Source organism: Bos javanicus, chromosome 1 (assembly GCF_032452875.1).
Source record: "Bos javanicus breed banteng chromosome 1, ARS-OSU_banteng_1.0, whole genome shotgun sequence".
Lineage (NCBI taxonomy): Eukaryota > Metazoa > Chordata > Mammalia > Artiodactyla > Bovidae > Bos > Bos javanicus.
Genome location: NC_083868.1, coordinates 96,988,786 through 97,004,953, shown reverse-complemented (window position 1 = coordinate 97,004,953; position 16,168 = coordinate 96,988,786).

Sequence of the window (16,168 nt, the reverse complement as noted above, 5' to 3'; positions counted from 1 at the left end):
AACTAAGGGATGTTTAAAGGGATGACTCTTGATCTTAGCTGCCCTCATTAGAGCTCCATGAGAACCTGGCACCTACAGGGGAAGACAACGGCCCCCCAGTCACAGGTGAAATGGCAGACTCAAAGTGCTCTGCCTGAGTAATAGGGAAAAGGGAAGACCTGCTCTTGAGACCTGTTTGTTCCAAGAACTTTGTACACTTAATCCTTCTCACAGTCCCTGTTGTATAGATAAGGAAAAGAAGGTGTAGAGAGTTTAGGTTATTTGTCAAGGTCAGATTGCCCTTATACAGGACTAAAATAGGATTCAAGTCTAACTCTAAAGCCTTTGTTCTCCAAAATAACAGTCAATATAGAAAGTCAGGTAAATTTCAGATTCACTTTGGACACCAACTCAGTGGATGTGGGTTGGTACCCAAGAACCTGCACTTCTATTGTGCACCCCAGTGATTCTGAAGAGGTGATCCCCATGCCACACTTTGATAGAGTGAAGGCAAGAGACCCTTTCTCATGTCTTTTGGTAGTGCAGCTGATCCCCTCCCTCATCCCTCTTAGATGGTCCTCAGAGACAAGATGACTTTGTTTTACCCAGCTTCCCTCCAACTCCTTGGTCCATTCTGAAGGGACCACATGCAGAGGGTCTTTAGTTTGAAATGAACCAGTTCTGCTCACACTTTCCAAGAATTTGATAGAAACCAAATTAGAGAATGAATGTTTCAAGAAATCTCTGCATCTACAGATGCTAGTTACAACAGCATCTGTAGATTTGAAATTAAAAAAAAAAAAGAGAGAGAGAAGATCGTGTACTTTAACAATACAAGTTACATATTTGTGCTGAACTGGTGGTTAGAGATAACAATAGAACAAAGTTTGGTTGTATCTTGTCCTGTGGTTCTCTCTCTCTCTTTTTTTTTTTTAATTTCAAATCTGCATGTCAGTGTTTCTCTATACAATGTACACAATGTGAACTGCAACATCTTAAATGTTTGGCAGGACATTCATGCTCATGACATCACATGCTGGGAAGACAGGGAGGCCACTGTAGGGCTGGCCTCGGGCAGAGGCAGCATCAGTGCGGCCATTGAGATGTCCCCACAAAAGAGTGTGTGACAGCCAGCTGTGCAGCCTAAAGGAGACTGAACCAGAATTGTGGGTGGAACTTTGGCACATGCTGCTTATGGCTTGAATAGCAGCTCTTGAGGAATCTATATTATTCTACCTCACGCAGAATCTCAGCTCAGGCTTTGTGGCTCCGGGACAGCAGGAGGGAGTGGAGATGGAGGAACTTGTCACTGCTCCATGCCCCATTGTTGAAATGAAAAATGTGGACACCATAAGATTGTAGGGTTGTAGAAGGTAAGAACTGCTTATGCTTTACAACAAAATGACCTTCTAAATGGCAAAGAGCACCTAGTTGTCACAGTCTGGTACTTTCTTTAATTAAAATGTTATATTGAGTTATATTCAACTTTGTTTTACAACTTTGTGTGTAAGAGGCACATGGATCATGTGGGGGTCTTGTTAAAATGCAGTCTCTGATCCAGCAGGTCTAGGGTGGGGCCTGGGACCCTGTCATCTAACCAGCTCTCAGGGAATGCTGATTCTGTTGGTCTAGACTCAAACCCGGAGTCACAGACACTCATTAAAAAAAATCTGAACACTGTAGAAAAAGGCAGTTCACAAACTCTTAGAACTTGGGTTATCTTAAAATGGATTTTAAAAGCAACTGCTAAAATTTATTTCTTTATTCATTCGTTGATTCATTTGTTAACTAATTAAACAAGCATTTGATGAGCCCTAGTTATGTGCCAGCCATGCATTAGCCACCAGATATAAAAAAGAATCACAAAGTCAATCCCAGTCCTCAATTAACTTGTAGCCTAGTGATGTAGTTAGGAGCACCATGAATAATGATGCTGTTATCTTCTTATCATTGTCATCTTTAATTGACTTTGGAAACGTACACCCTGACTGAGAGGGGAAAATAAAATACTGACAGAAGCATATTAGTGCACAGATGGAAGATGAGAGTTTACAGAATATTTGATATATAAAGGCATGTTGACCAGATCTTCTCCCAACTTGATACATTTTTAAAATGGGTGTTGAAAGTCAGCCAACTCCCAAACTCCTTGAAGGCTATTGACTTGATTATATGCAGAAGAGTGAGGAATGGGCAGAGAAGGCCTTGTCCAGGCTTCTGCCAAGTCTTGCTGAAACCTTCCACAGAGAAGCTTGCTATTTTTTAGGGCTGGAATTTAGTTGAAGGTGTCAATCTTCTCTAGTTTGAATATTTTACAAACTTCCTCTCCAAGGACTTTCCTGGCAGTCCAGTGGTTAACATTCAATGTTTCCAGTGCAAGGTGTATGGGTTCAATTCCTGGTCTAGGAACTAGGATCCCACATGCTGTGCAGTGCGACCAAATTAAAAAAAAATAGTGAAAAGAAACAAAAACTTCCTGTCCTGGTGACAGAGCTCAGTTTTTATTGTGATAAGTACAACAGGGCAGCAGAATCTGCTGGCACTGATTCGTACTTAAAAGGCTCAATCAGGTACAGTGAGCAAAGTGGAGACCTGAAGCAGAGATCCCCAAGCTGGGCCTTGTAGGTGGTCAGAAGGTGCTGAACTGTTCCCAAGAAAAATATGAAGAATAATATATCTTTTCCTAGTTGACTAAAATCAAACAAAAATAAAAATCTAGTCATTTGTTGAGTGACTAATATAGACATATACTATCACACGAATCATTTCATGAAATCCATTCCACACACTGTAAAAGTTTAGCAAGCCAAGACTGTGGAGTCTTGGCTAACTAGGTGCTTCTTTACAAAGCCCTCAGGGATCCTGGATCCTTCCAACTCACTGCTTCACCAAACCCAGGGGTCCAAGATGGTAGCATCTACATTTCAGGTGGAGAAAGGATCAAAGGAAAAGGGCAAAGGTTCATGCCCACCATCTCCTAAGATAGTTTCCTGAAGCTGCTGCAGGAATCTGCTTGCAATAAGTTACATGGCCACATGTTGCTGCAAGAGACACTGGGAAGTTGTTTTTTTTTTTTTTAATCAAGATTGGCTATGTAATTTGTAGAGCCCAGTATAAAATGAAAACAGCTCCTTTTTCAAAAAACCAGGGAAAAAGTGTTGTTACTAAAAACAGATAGTTTTTCCTTTTTTTGTGGTCTCTCTCTTGACTGTCATGGTGGTTTTTTTTTTTTTCCCCTATTTAATGTTGTCCTAAGTGAAAAAAAAATGAAATTTTTCTAAGTAAATTTTCTAAGAAAAACTAAATTACAAGCATGAATTTTACCATTTTTTAAATTGTGCAATCTGTTTTAAGTGCAAATAAAAGACAGTTTCACTTTTTCCTGTGGAAACACCAAAATCCCACAATTTGTATTTGGTAGCATGTACACATTTCAGTATTACTCATTAGAATAGTGGAAACATTGCACAAAACTAATTCACTTATTTTTTTTTTTACTTCTTGATATGCACCCATTCTGCCAACACACTGCCTTCAGCTTACTGAAGAGTAAGAAGGAATGAAATGAATGGGACCAAAATGAATGGGACCTATCTTTCCCTTTCTATCTATGTCATCATTTTCAGCGTAAAATGGTTGGTGAATACAGGGAATTATTAATACAAGGTTAAGGTCATTCATGTTTCTTAGAACCCACTGCCTTCTTTCTACATTTGAAGAGAGCTGTGGTTTGAATGGTAAGTTTGTCCTCCGGGGACTTTCAGTGCACTTCTTTACTCAGTTTTAGTCTGTTCAGGCTGCTACAACAAAATACCACAGGTTGGGGGCTTATAAACGACAGAAATTTATTTCTCACAGTTCTAGGAAGTCCAAGACCAAGAGACCAACATGGTCGCTTTCTGATGAGGACCTTCTTCCTGGTTCAGAGCTGGTGTCTTTCCCTGCGTCCTCATGTGGCAGAAGGAGTGAGGTGGTTCCGTGGGGCCACCTTTATAAAAGCCCTAATGCTGTTATAAGGGCTTCACCCTCATGAGCTAAACACCTCCCAAAGGCCCCACCTCCTAATACCATCGCTTGTGGTATCATCAGCCACAGGCATAACACACACTCACCTCTGAACTTCTGAGTCCTGCTGAACTTTCACACATGTGGGTCCATGGGAAATCTGTGCTCATGGGGTATCATGGGCACTATGTGCGGATATAGTGGTAAGAAGTGATGGACACATATACTGCATTTATTTTCTCTCCTCACACACATGCTCCATGGTCTCCTTAGACTTCACTTACAAAACACAAGTTCAATGAAAAAATTATTGAGAATGCCAACAGCACAGAATTAAACCAGGGTTTAATAATCCTTCTGCTTGTGGGGCCTGTGAGGCTATGCAGCTGACCCTGGCCTTTCTTCCATCTGGCCATGTACCTGGTTAAATTTTTTGAGTAAGTCTCCAAAAAGAAAAAAAGTAGATTTTGAGGGAAACTTGTAGCCTGTGTTATACCTTCTGACACTCTTAGGAAGGCATCTGTCTTAGTCAGTTGGGACTGCTACAACAAAATACTATAGACTGTTCTGGAGGCAGGAAAACCCAAGATCAAGGTGTTGGCAGATCTGGTGTCTGCGGAGGACTCTCTTCCTGGCTTGTAGACAGCTGCCTTCTTGCTGTGTCATCGCTTGGTGGGGAGAGAGGAAGGGGGAAGAGAGAGAGAGAGAGAGAGGTTCTAGTCTTTCTTCTTCTTACAAAGACCCAAATTCTATCATGGGGACTCCATCCTCCTGACCTCATCTAAACTTATTACTTCCTAAGGGACCCACCTCCAAATATCATACCAGGGATTAGGGCTTCAGCACATGAATTTTGCAGAGCACACATTCAGTCCATTCAGCAATCAGTATCATCCCTCTTATCTACATGATGAAACTGGAGGTTAAGGAGGTGAAGTAATGAGTCCAGGCTACAGAGCTAGTAAGTATCAAGATCAGGATTGAACCCATGTCTTCCAATGCTAAGGCCAGTTCTCATACTGCTACAACATATTTGGAATTTACAAAATGAAACTAAATTATGTTTAATGAAATACAGTAGAATGAAAATGTCAAGAGTATGGGTCTTTCTCATAAGATATTAAAAACAAGCATACCTTTTAGTTAAAATAGTAACTAAGTGCACCATACGTATATTGTTCATTCAATTCTTATAACAATTTCATGAATTGAGGGCTATCATATACCTATTTTATAGATGAGAAAGCAGAGACACAGAGAGGTTAAGTAGATTGCCTAAGGTTCTACAGCCTTGCAAGCCTGATTCTAAAGCCCCAAGTACTGACCACTGCTCCAGCTTCACGTGGAATTTGTTCCTTAAGGGAATGAATTACTATAGAAAGCCGTTTAATGAAAGGACAGATTCAAAATTAGCTTAAGATTCTTTTTTTCTTTTGGCCATGCTGCTCAGCTTGTAGTATCTTAAATCCCTGACCAGGGATCAAACCCTGGGCCCCCTATAATGAAAACAGAGTCCTAACCACTGGATGTCCAGGAAATTCCCTTAAGATTCATTAACATAAATATTCTCCCAATTGAGAATGTTAGTTTAGGAGTAAGGTTAAATTCTGGACCTGTTAGTCTTCAAAACAAATGTTCTTAGAAATGGTTCCTTTAATCTGTGGTAACTGGAAAATTGAGGGAATTCAAGCTTCTCTATAGGGAAGCCCCACACACTCAAGCTTCTCTATAGTATAAGGGCTAGTCAATATTCGTATCTTTGGAAAGAGGAAATGTGGACTCAAATTCTCCACAAACAGATTTTCAGGAAATAAGGGGAATTAGCTACTAAAGGGAGTATACTCTCTTGTAGCCTTTGAAGTTATAATGAATGACAGAGATGATAATCTGTGCATAAAAAGCAAAGTCACAGGGGAGCACATTTTGCTAGCAACAGACCACTGTGTTCTCTGTGTGTTAGCAATTCCAGTGTCAAGGGCGAGGGGTGAGGTGGGGGATGATAAACAGAGTTCAAACCATGGGTTTAGTTTGCAAACAAATGCCAAGATGAGTGAGTACACTTTTTTTTTTTTTTTTTTTAGCAAAGAAATCACTGGGCTGGAAAACCCTCAAAATATCAATCACTCCATAAGGTCTCCTTAGGAAAACAATGCTGTGATTTTTGTACAGAGACCTTTGAAGTCAACCAGTTTTGGCTTAGAATTTGAAAATAAAATTAAAAAAAGACCACTATAGGTCAAGAGGTCTTTCTGAACTACTTTCAATTCCAAAAGGCCCCTCAAAAGGAAGTAGGGCCTTGATTTTGTTAAAAAAGTATATTTAGCTTCAGAATGGGAAAGAGAGAGCCAGGATTCTGATTTCTTAGTCATGTACTTTCCTCCCTAGCCCAGGGAGGGTTGGCGGGGCCAAGGCTTGCTGTTCAGTCTCTTGGTTGTGTCCATCTCTTTGCGACCCCTGGACTGCAGCACGCCAGGCTTCCCTGTCCATCACCAGTTCCCGGAGCTTGCTCAAACTCATGTCCCTCAAGACAGTGATGCCATCCAACCATCTCATTCCCTGTCATCCCCTTCTCCCCTGTCTTCAGTCTTTCCCAGCATCAGGGTCTTTTCCAATGAGTCAGTTCTTCGCATCAGTATTGGCCAAAGTATTGGGGTTTCAGCTTCAGCATCAGTCCTTACAATGAATATTCAGGACAGATTTCCTTTACAATTGACTGGTGTGATATCCTTGCAGTCTAAAGGACTCTCGAATCTTTTACAACACCACAGTTCAAAAGCATCAATTCTTCAGTGCTCAGCCTTCTTTATGGTCCAACTATCACATTCATATATGATTATTGGAAAAGCCATAGCTTTGACTAGACAGACCTTTGTTGACAAAGCAATGCCTCTGCTTTTTAATATGCTGTCTAGGTTGGTCATAGCTTTTCTTCCACGGAGCAAGTGTCTTTTAATTTCATGGCTGCAGTCACCATCTGCAGTGATTTTGGAGCCCAAGAAAGTAAAGTCTGTCACTGTTTCCATTGTTGCCCCATCTATTTCCCATAAAATGATGGGACCGGATGCCATGATCTTTGTTTTTTGAATGCTGAGTTTTAAGGCAGCTTTTTCGCTCTCCTCTTTCACCTTCATCAAGAGGCTCTTTAGTTCCTCTGCTTTCTGTCATAAGGGTGGTGTCATCTGCATATCTGAGGTTATTGATATTTCTCCCAGCAATCTTGATTCCAGCTTGTGCTTCATCCAGCCCTGCATTTCTCATGTTGTACTCTAAGTTAAATAAGAAGGGTGACAGTATACCGCCTTGATGATATACAGCCAAGACCTGGGAGGCTATCAAAGATGCCGTCTGTGTAATAGGATCTGAAATTTATTTCTGATGTCATGGTAAGAACAAAATAACTTTGCTCTGTGTCAGGCTGGAGTGGCTGCAGTGCTTTTAATGGCTAGAAGAGTGGGATTCAGGTTCTCCTTGAGGGCCATTTCCAGGGCATGGAGTTTTCCCCAACACACCTAACTTCCATTTAATAACCCTTTAGAGAGTTTTTCTCTCTGAATATATCTGAACCTTCCATGAACCCATTTATGCTTCAGTTAGCACCGTCACTCGGATTTAACAAGTTCCATATGTTTGCCACCCATAGTGAAAGTAGTTTTGCCTTTTATTTGTCCTCAGATTGTCTCTGGTGAGCTGGTTGCTTTTGTCTCAATAAGAGTTCATTTGGTTGTCACTTAGGTCCTTTCCTAGGTCAGTAAGCTGATCTCAGCAACTGAGCAGCTTTTCCCCCCGGCTTTCTCAAGATACTTTATTTATTGGAAAATAGTCATGTCAATGATTACCATGGATTTTTAAAAATTGGACTATAATTGTTTTACAATGTTGTGTTAATTTCTGCTGTACAACAAAGTGAATCAACTGTATGTATACATATATCCCCTCCCTTTTGAGCCTCCTTCCCAGCTCCCCGCCTCAATTACCGCCCCCCCTCCCGCCCCACCCCCAGGTTGCCCCAGGGCACCCAACCCAGTCCCTGAGCAGCTTTTGGGATGCAAGTGTGGGGAGGAAGATTGGATAAATATTCTGTAGCAATTGAAGATCTGGGCATAGTAACAAGTGAATCAGCTTCAAATGCATCCATCTTCTAATTTGTTAAATGGAAACAATAGCTCCACAGAATTTAAGAGAAGAAAACACAAAACATGTTTGAATCCCATTTTCAAAGCACTGTATTGCTTTATAATGATAAGTGATAAAAATGCCTCATTTCCCTCTGAACATTTTCTGGAAACAGAATTTCATTATATTCATGAATTCAAATCAGGGTCCTCTTAGGAAAGATACTAGAATGTGCCTTTGTTTGGTCAAGTGAATTTATTTAATAATGAGATCTTGAGACTTTGTCAGAAAATGCCAATAAATTTCAATATTTAATTCCTCTCTGAGAGCTGAATGCATGGTTTCACTTTTTTATCTTGCACAGTGCTATAATTTACATTCTGATCTTCTATTCAGTGCTATAGTTTAAATCCTAGGACACCAAAACTTTTAGAGAGAGTTTCTCTCCTCTTAATTACTACAGAATAAGCAAACAATAGTGTACCTAAAAGTATTCCCCACCTCCAAGTTTTAAATTTTTTCACATTCTGTGCAGAGGATCCACGGAGGAAATATTTTTATATTTCTGCTATTAAATTTTGTAAGAAGATTTTCATTCTGCAATCTTTTATTATCTCTTCTGTCTCTAGATAAACCTATGTATGTTTATTTTCTTATCTCTATAGATGAACAACTGTATTAACGTATTATGTACTGTACAAAATGTACAGAAAGTTGGGAGAATGGGCAAAAATGGCATAATATTTTAATTTTATTTCATACTATTTATATTAATGACACAAGCTATTTTTCTTTTTACTAGTAATAATATTTTAATGAGAGCAATGCTCTTGAACCTACTTCATTATTTAATACTGAGATAAAAACGTTCAGAAGTCTGATTCTTAGTTCAGTTAATTTTACTGCTTGGTTTTAATAGCTGCTTTAACTGAAAAAAGATACTTCGTGTGTATACACAGAACCAGACAGAAGAAGTACATCATTGACCATATTCCTTAATCGTTATACTCTTGTGTCAACCTCCTCCACCAATTTTGCAAAGATTTGTATTAAAATTTGGCAGTTCTCCATATTCCTTAATGCCTTTCAATTGTTTTTTTCAAACGAATCAGGTAAGTTGCATGTTTTTATTTCTAAATAAATTATTTGAAAGCCTATAGATACTCTGTAAAATTTCTTAATCAGGCTATAAAATTTTCTACACGTACAGAACTGTTTTCATAGTTGATACATATTATTTTCAGTAAGAAAATCACATACATGTCCAAACATCTTTTTACATAATGATCTCTCCTTTGCACTAATTTCAAAATGCAACTGCTGTCTCATGAATTGTATAAGATCATTGATTAACAAGGTTTATTTTGTTTTAAATTCTTGTCAGACAGCAAACTTTTGTACTTGTAGCTTCACTGTTCTTGCTGCTATAAATGGGCTATTTTATGGTTTCTTTGCAGGAATCTTTTTAACTGACTAGCTCTTTTTGTGAGGTTAGTTTGGTAAAAAGAGATAATACAATCTATGTACCTGTGTGCTAAGTCACTTCAGTCATGTCCGATTCTTTGTGACCCCCTGGACTGTAGCCTTCCAGGCTCCTCTGCCCATGGGATTCTCCAGGCAAGAATACTGAGGGGGTTACCATTTCCTTCTCCAGGGGATCTTCCTGGTCCGGGGATCAAACCCAAGTCTCTTAAGTCTCCTGCACTGGCAGGTCGGTTCTCAACCACTAGTGCCACCTGGGAATGCAATCTATAAATCTACTTAAATGGATATGTGTATTATACAAAACAGCATAACTTGAATGAGATAGTGAAGGTGGTGAGGGTGGTGCTGTATACCCCTCCTCACTGAAGATGAACATCAGGAGCTCTTCAAGACCCAGATGACCATTAGACCCTCACAGGGATAGTCTGATGAATATGTGCCTCAATAGGATCCACAATAATAATAATACAATACAAATCAAATTATGCCTTATATTTAACACTGAATATATTATTTAACAATATGTTAATATATGTTATAATCAACATATTATATTGTTACTTTAATATATATTGTAATCAATACACTGTAATGTATTGTTATTATATTATTATACTAATTTAAGGCTTAATTTTATTCTTAATTTTTAGATGAAAATTATTTTAGAAAAACAGTTCTAATTTTTTTCATATTTTTTGGAGGCTTATGATCTATAGCAGAAGAGAGAAATATAAACAAATAACTGTATTCAACATGTAAAATGCTATATACATGGGGAAAAAATGCTATGGAATCATGTAATCAGGGAAGGACGAGGTAGGACAGAGGTGAAATTCCAGAAATTCAGAGAGAAGATATATTTGAGAGGAACTTGAAGGATGAATGGGAGATTGCTGAGTGGATAAGGGGGTGAAGGACATTCAAGGAGACACAAGGAGACAGGAGAGTATGCCCAGAAAACCTTGAGTAGTCTGCTGGGATCGGAATATAGGATGCCTGGGGGAAGAGTTAGACCTGAGACTGGAGAGATGGATGGGATGCAGGCAGTGAAGGGCTTCATTCTATTGGTAAGTGGGAACTACTGGAGATTTTAAATAAAGGAATGACCTTAGTGAAGGATGTATTTCATTTATAAATCATGAACAAAATGCAGGTTTTGAAAATAATTAAATTTTTGGCAGGTGTGAGTGAAATTCTGTTCAATCTAATTTAACTAATATTATTGACCATATTCTGTGTGACAGGCAATATCCCCAAGGCAACACAAAGGTATATTGGAGCATATTTTACTTGGTAGAAGAATTAAGCTAAGCATTTACAACTGAATACACACATATCTGCATTTATTCTTTACCATTGTGATGTCTTTTTGATAACCTCAACATCCGGAACAAATTAACACTGGTATTTAATACTTAACAATACACATGTGATCCAAGTATCCAAGCTTATGAACTCCACTTGAGTTTGGATTTCTTCTCCTGAAGGAATATGAGCCTTCTACAAGTGTCAGTATATAGAGAGAAATCTGCCTATGATATGGCTTTGAAAGGATAGTTTCTGTTGTTTGTGTCATTGCTTGGGGGGAGGCGCAAGGTGTCTTATTGGTTTGCTATTTAGCACAACAAATATTTGTAAAAGGCCCTTGTGTTACACGGAATAAACATTAATTACATTGTATCTTTGAAAATGAAAGTGAAATATGCTTTGAAGAAAGTTTGGGAAAAACAGAAAATCATAAAGAAGAAAATGCAAATCCACCCCAAATCAGACTTCTCAGAGGTAACAATGGTCTCCATCACTGAAGGCAGATTCTTTACCAGCTGAGCCACAGGGAAGCCCACAATGGTTGCTGCTGCTGCTAAGTCGCTTCAGTCGTGTCCAACTCTGTGGGACCCGATGGACGGCAGCCCACCAGGCTCCCCGTCCCTGGGATTCTCCAGGCAAGAACACTGGAGTGGGTTGCCATTTCCTTCTCCAATGCATGAAAGGGAAAAGTGAAAGTGAAGTCGCTCAGTCGTGTCCGACTCTAGCGACCCCATGAACTGCAGCCCGCCAGGCTCCTCCGCCCTTGGGATTTTCCAGGCAAGAGTACTGGAGTGGGGTGCCATTGCCTTCTCTGCCACAATGGTTAATACTTTATATAATCTCCTAAATGTTTTTGAGAAGGCAATGGCACCCCACTCCAGTACTCTTGCCTGGAAAATCCCATGGATGGAGGAGCCTGGCGGGCTGCAGTCCATGGGGTCGCCAAGAGTCGGACATGACTCAACGACTTCACTTTCACTTTTCCCTTTCATGCATTGGAGAAGGAAATGGCAACCCACTCCAGTGTTCTTGCCTGGAGAATCCCAGGGACGGGGAGCCTGGTGGGCTGCCGTCCATGGGGTCCCACAGAGTTGGACATGACTGAAGTGACTTAGCAGCAAATGTTTTTTATGTGCATATGTAAAATACATGTATTTTCAAAACTAAAGACATTATATATAATCTTTTCATCTTATTACCTTAAAAATATAGTTAGTGAATATTTTTATGTCATGGGATGTTCATTGAAGATATTTTTATATGACTGTGCCGTATTGAGTTCTAAAATTACACTATAATTTATTTAAACAACTTTCACTTTGGGACATTAGATTGATTACAATTTTTTTTCCTGTACTCATAGAGATATTCTTTGGCATAAACCTTTGATCACATCTCTGAATATTTAATTTTTTAGGATCAATTTCTAAAAGTGCTCAAAGGATCTGGAATTTGTAGGAGAGGTGATCTGTCGAATATTTAAAGAGAGTGATTGAAATTGTTCTCCACTTTGGCAAAAGCATATGGAGGGCCTTTGTATGATAAGAGAAAACTTTGATTCATCCAGCCCTTCAACAAATATTCTCTGAATGCCTCCTCATCCCAGGCTCTGTTCCTGGGTGCTAAGGTGCAGCAGGAAGCAAGAGAGATGTGTTCACCTCCATTATGGCAGTAATCCAGAAAGTTAGAAATCATGGGTCAACTTCCTGTTACAGAAAACAGGGCAAGCAGCTTGTCCGGTTTTACACAGCCATCCATGGAGAGCCAGGAATGGAATACAGGTTTCTCTCCTGCAGCTGAAGCCTCTCTGCCCCCAACCAGCCATCTCTCCCCTCAGTGAGACCTTGAGGGCAACAGTTCAGGGCTGGCTTTTGGTGTCTTCTGTACTTATATCTAACTCTCAGCAAAGTTGTGAAGTGAATGGGGCCAAGCCTGTTGTTGGGGCTCGGGCCTCTCCCTTTTGTGCCATTTCCCCTCCTGGAGTCCCCTAATCCTCTCTCTCAGGCACCCCACGAACTCGTAATCTTTTCTCGTGACTTGTGAAAACTCCCCTTTCTGGGAAGGAACTGATATCAGTCACTTGTATCTCAATGTGAATGAATTAAGACAGTGTTTCTTCTTCCAAGGGGAGTTAACTGTGAAGGCATTTGAAGATCTCTTTCTTATCGAAGAATGCCAGACTTTGTTTCCAATGGAGGCATTTTGGGCATCAGGGAGTAGGTAGGGCAGGGATGCCCTTCTTTCACAGCACATCTTCCCACACCATTTCTACCATAGTTTGTTAGCCCAATCTCCCCCTTAAATACAAGGTTGACAAGGCTGGGTGGGGAAGTTGAGGACACTGTATCCATATCCTGAGTTTATTTCCAGTATATTAAAGGGGCTGCTTTAGTTTGGGGAAGAGTGGATACCTGTATATGTAAGGCTGAGTCCCTTCACTGTTAATGTGAAGCTATCACAACATTGTTCATCGGTTATATTGCAACACCAATTAAAACGTTAAAAAAAAGAGGCTGCTTTGAACCTAGAGCTTCAGAGAACAGGGAACCCCATTGCTAGGAAACCCCCTGCCCCCTTCCCACCTGCCCTGTGAGGAGTGTCTCCGCTAGGAAGGAAATTCAATTACAGTCTTCCAGTCACCAGAATTGAATTTGGATGGACTATTTCCTCTTTGGATTCTATTCCAAATTGTATTCCTGTTGCTGTGTTTGAAGTTAATTAGAGTCACAAATCATTCATATTTCCCTTCTCTGAAGGCAAGTCTGCCACAGTACTTATCTCATCCAGTTAATTGACTTTCAGAGGGCTCATCCCTTCCTGAAAACACTCTAAATGGCTCTGTAAGCATCAGACTTACACATATATGTAATAAGCACTTGGAGAATTCAAATTTTAGGTCATAAAAATGGATGGGGGCACGGTGAGGCTTTTCTCTCTGAGCCTCACAGCTTAGAGTTTTTCTTGATTTGATTGAGGCCAATAGGAGAATGCAAAGAACTTCTCATGGGGTAGAAGCATGTGGGCTGAGGAGAGGAAGGGAACTCGACACAGAAAGGACTCATTGCCAGTCAGTGAGCTCCTAACAGTTGGAAATAACATGTGGGAAAGCTGTCCACTGAATGCTTGAGATATGTGAATCCTTTACATTTCTAATGAGTATTTAATTTTTAAAAATGGTTTTGAGCTACAGACTAAGGAGAAGATGCCTCTAAAACACCTTCAATACTCTGAATAAACCTTTTAATCTTTTTTTCCCAATTTTTAGAATTATGGTAAAATATATATAACATAAAACATACCATAGTAGCCATTTTTAAGAGTACAGTTCAGTGGTATTAAGTACCTTCATATTGTCGTGCAAATGTCAACACCACCCTCTCCCAGTGAGAAGCTCTATATCCACAGTAACTCTGCACTCTTCCCTCCCCCAGCCCCTGGCAACCTCTATTCTTTTTACTGTCTCTATGATTTTGACTACTCTTGGTACCTCATATTAGTTAATATTTGTCTCTTTGCAATTGGCTTATTTAACTTAGCATAATGTCCTCCGTGCTGTAGCATATGTCATAACTGTATTCATTTTTAAGGCTGAATAATTTTCTATCCTATGTATAGACCACATTTTCTTTATTCATTTATTCATTGATGGACATTTGGTTCCCTTCATGTGTTAGCCATGGTGAATAATGCTGCTATGAACAAATACCTTCGAGACTCTACTTTCCTTATTTTTGGATATATGCCTAGAAGTGGAATTGTTGGCTCATATGGTAGTTCTATCTTTAATGCTTTGGGGAATTGCCAAGCTGTTTTCACAGCAGCTGCATCATTTTACATTTTCACTAACAGTGCACAAGGGTTCCATTTTCTCCAAATAGTCATCAGTATTTGTTATTAAATAACCTTTCAACTTTAAGACCCATGTAATCAGGTTGTATTTTGGAATATCAATCCAATTATTTTTGATCCTGATAATCCCTAGTTCCAGGTTGCCCTATGACTCTTCTTGGATACTGTTTGTAAACGTGCAAATGGGCATCCTCCCACCAGTAAGACTAAATTATCAGGCTTATTGCCACCTACCCCCTGCCCTGGAAGAAGGATAATATGTAGGGAAGTCCTTTTCAGACTGAAAGAAGAGGGCTAGTCCAGCCCCTACTGGTCCTGCTAGATGATGGGGAGAGGAAGAGAAATGGAGGTAAGACAGAGAGGGAAAAACACATGTCCAGGCTTTCCCCACTCTGTGGGCAGGATGTGATAGGAGTGAGAATGCCTGAAAACATCCAAAGGGTTATGGTACAGTGAGCTGGAAAGATATAAGCTGTGGTGTGCTTGTTGTTGTTGTTCAGTCACTAAGTTGTGTCTGACCCTCCGTGACCCTATGAATGCAGCACACCATCCTTCACAATCTCCTGTGTTTGCTCAGATTCATTCCATTGAGTCAGTGATGTTATCTAACCATCTCATCCTCTGCTGTCCTCTTCTCCTTTTGCCTTCAGTCTTTCCCAGCATCAGGGTCTTTCCCAATGAGTCGGTTCTTCCCATCAGATGGCCAAAGAATTGTAGCTTTAGCTTCAGCATCAGCCTTTCCAATGAATATTCAGGATTCATTTCCTTTAGGATTGACTGGTTTGATCTCCTTGCAGTCCAAGGGACTCTCAGGAATCTTATCCAGAACCACAATTTGAAGGCATCAATTCTTTGGCACTGAACCTTCTTTATGGCCTAACTCTCACATCCATACATGACTACTGAAAAAACCACAGCTTTGACGATACTGACCTTTGTCAGCAAAGTCTTTGTTTTTTAATACACTGTTTTGGTTTGTGGTGTGCTTATAAAACAGAGAAGGCAATGGCACCCCACTCCAGTACTTTTGCCTAGAAAATCCCATGGATGGAGGAGCCTGGTAGGCTGCAGTCCATGCGGTCACGAAGAGTCGGACACGACTGAGCGACTTCACTTTCACTTTTCCCTTTCATGCATTGGAGAAGGAAATGGCAACCCACTCCAGTGTTCTTGCCTGGAGAATCCCAGGGATGGGGAAGCCTGGTGGGCTGCTGTCTATGGGGTCGCACAGAGTCGGACACGACTGAAGTGACTTAGCAGTGCTTATAAAGGTTTAACAGACAGCTCTCTGGGAAAGGAAAAAAAAACAACCCAACCCTGATCTTGCAGCTTGTGCCAATTTGCATGGCGTAAATAACGCTCACCGTGGCTGAGCTGTGTGAATTCACTGAACACAGAGCTGGGAAGAAATGTGTAATAGCTCATCATT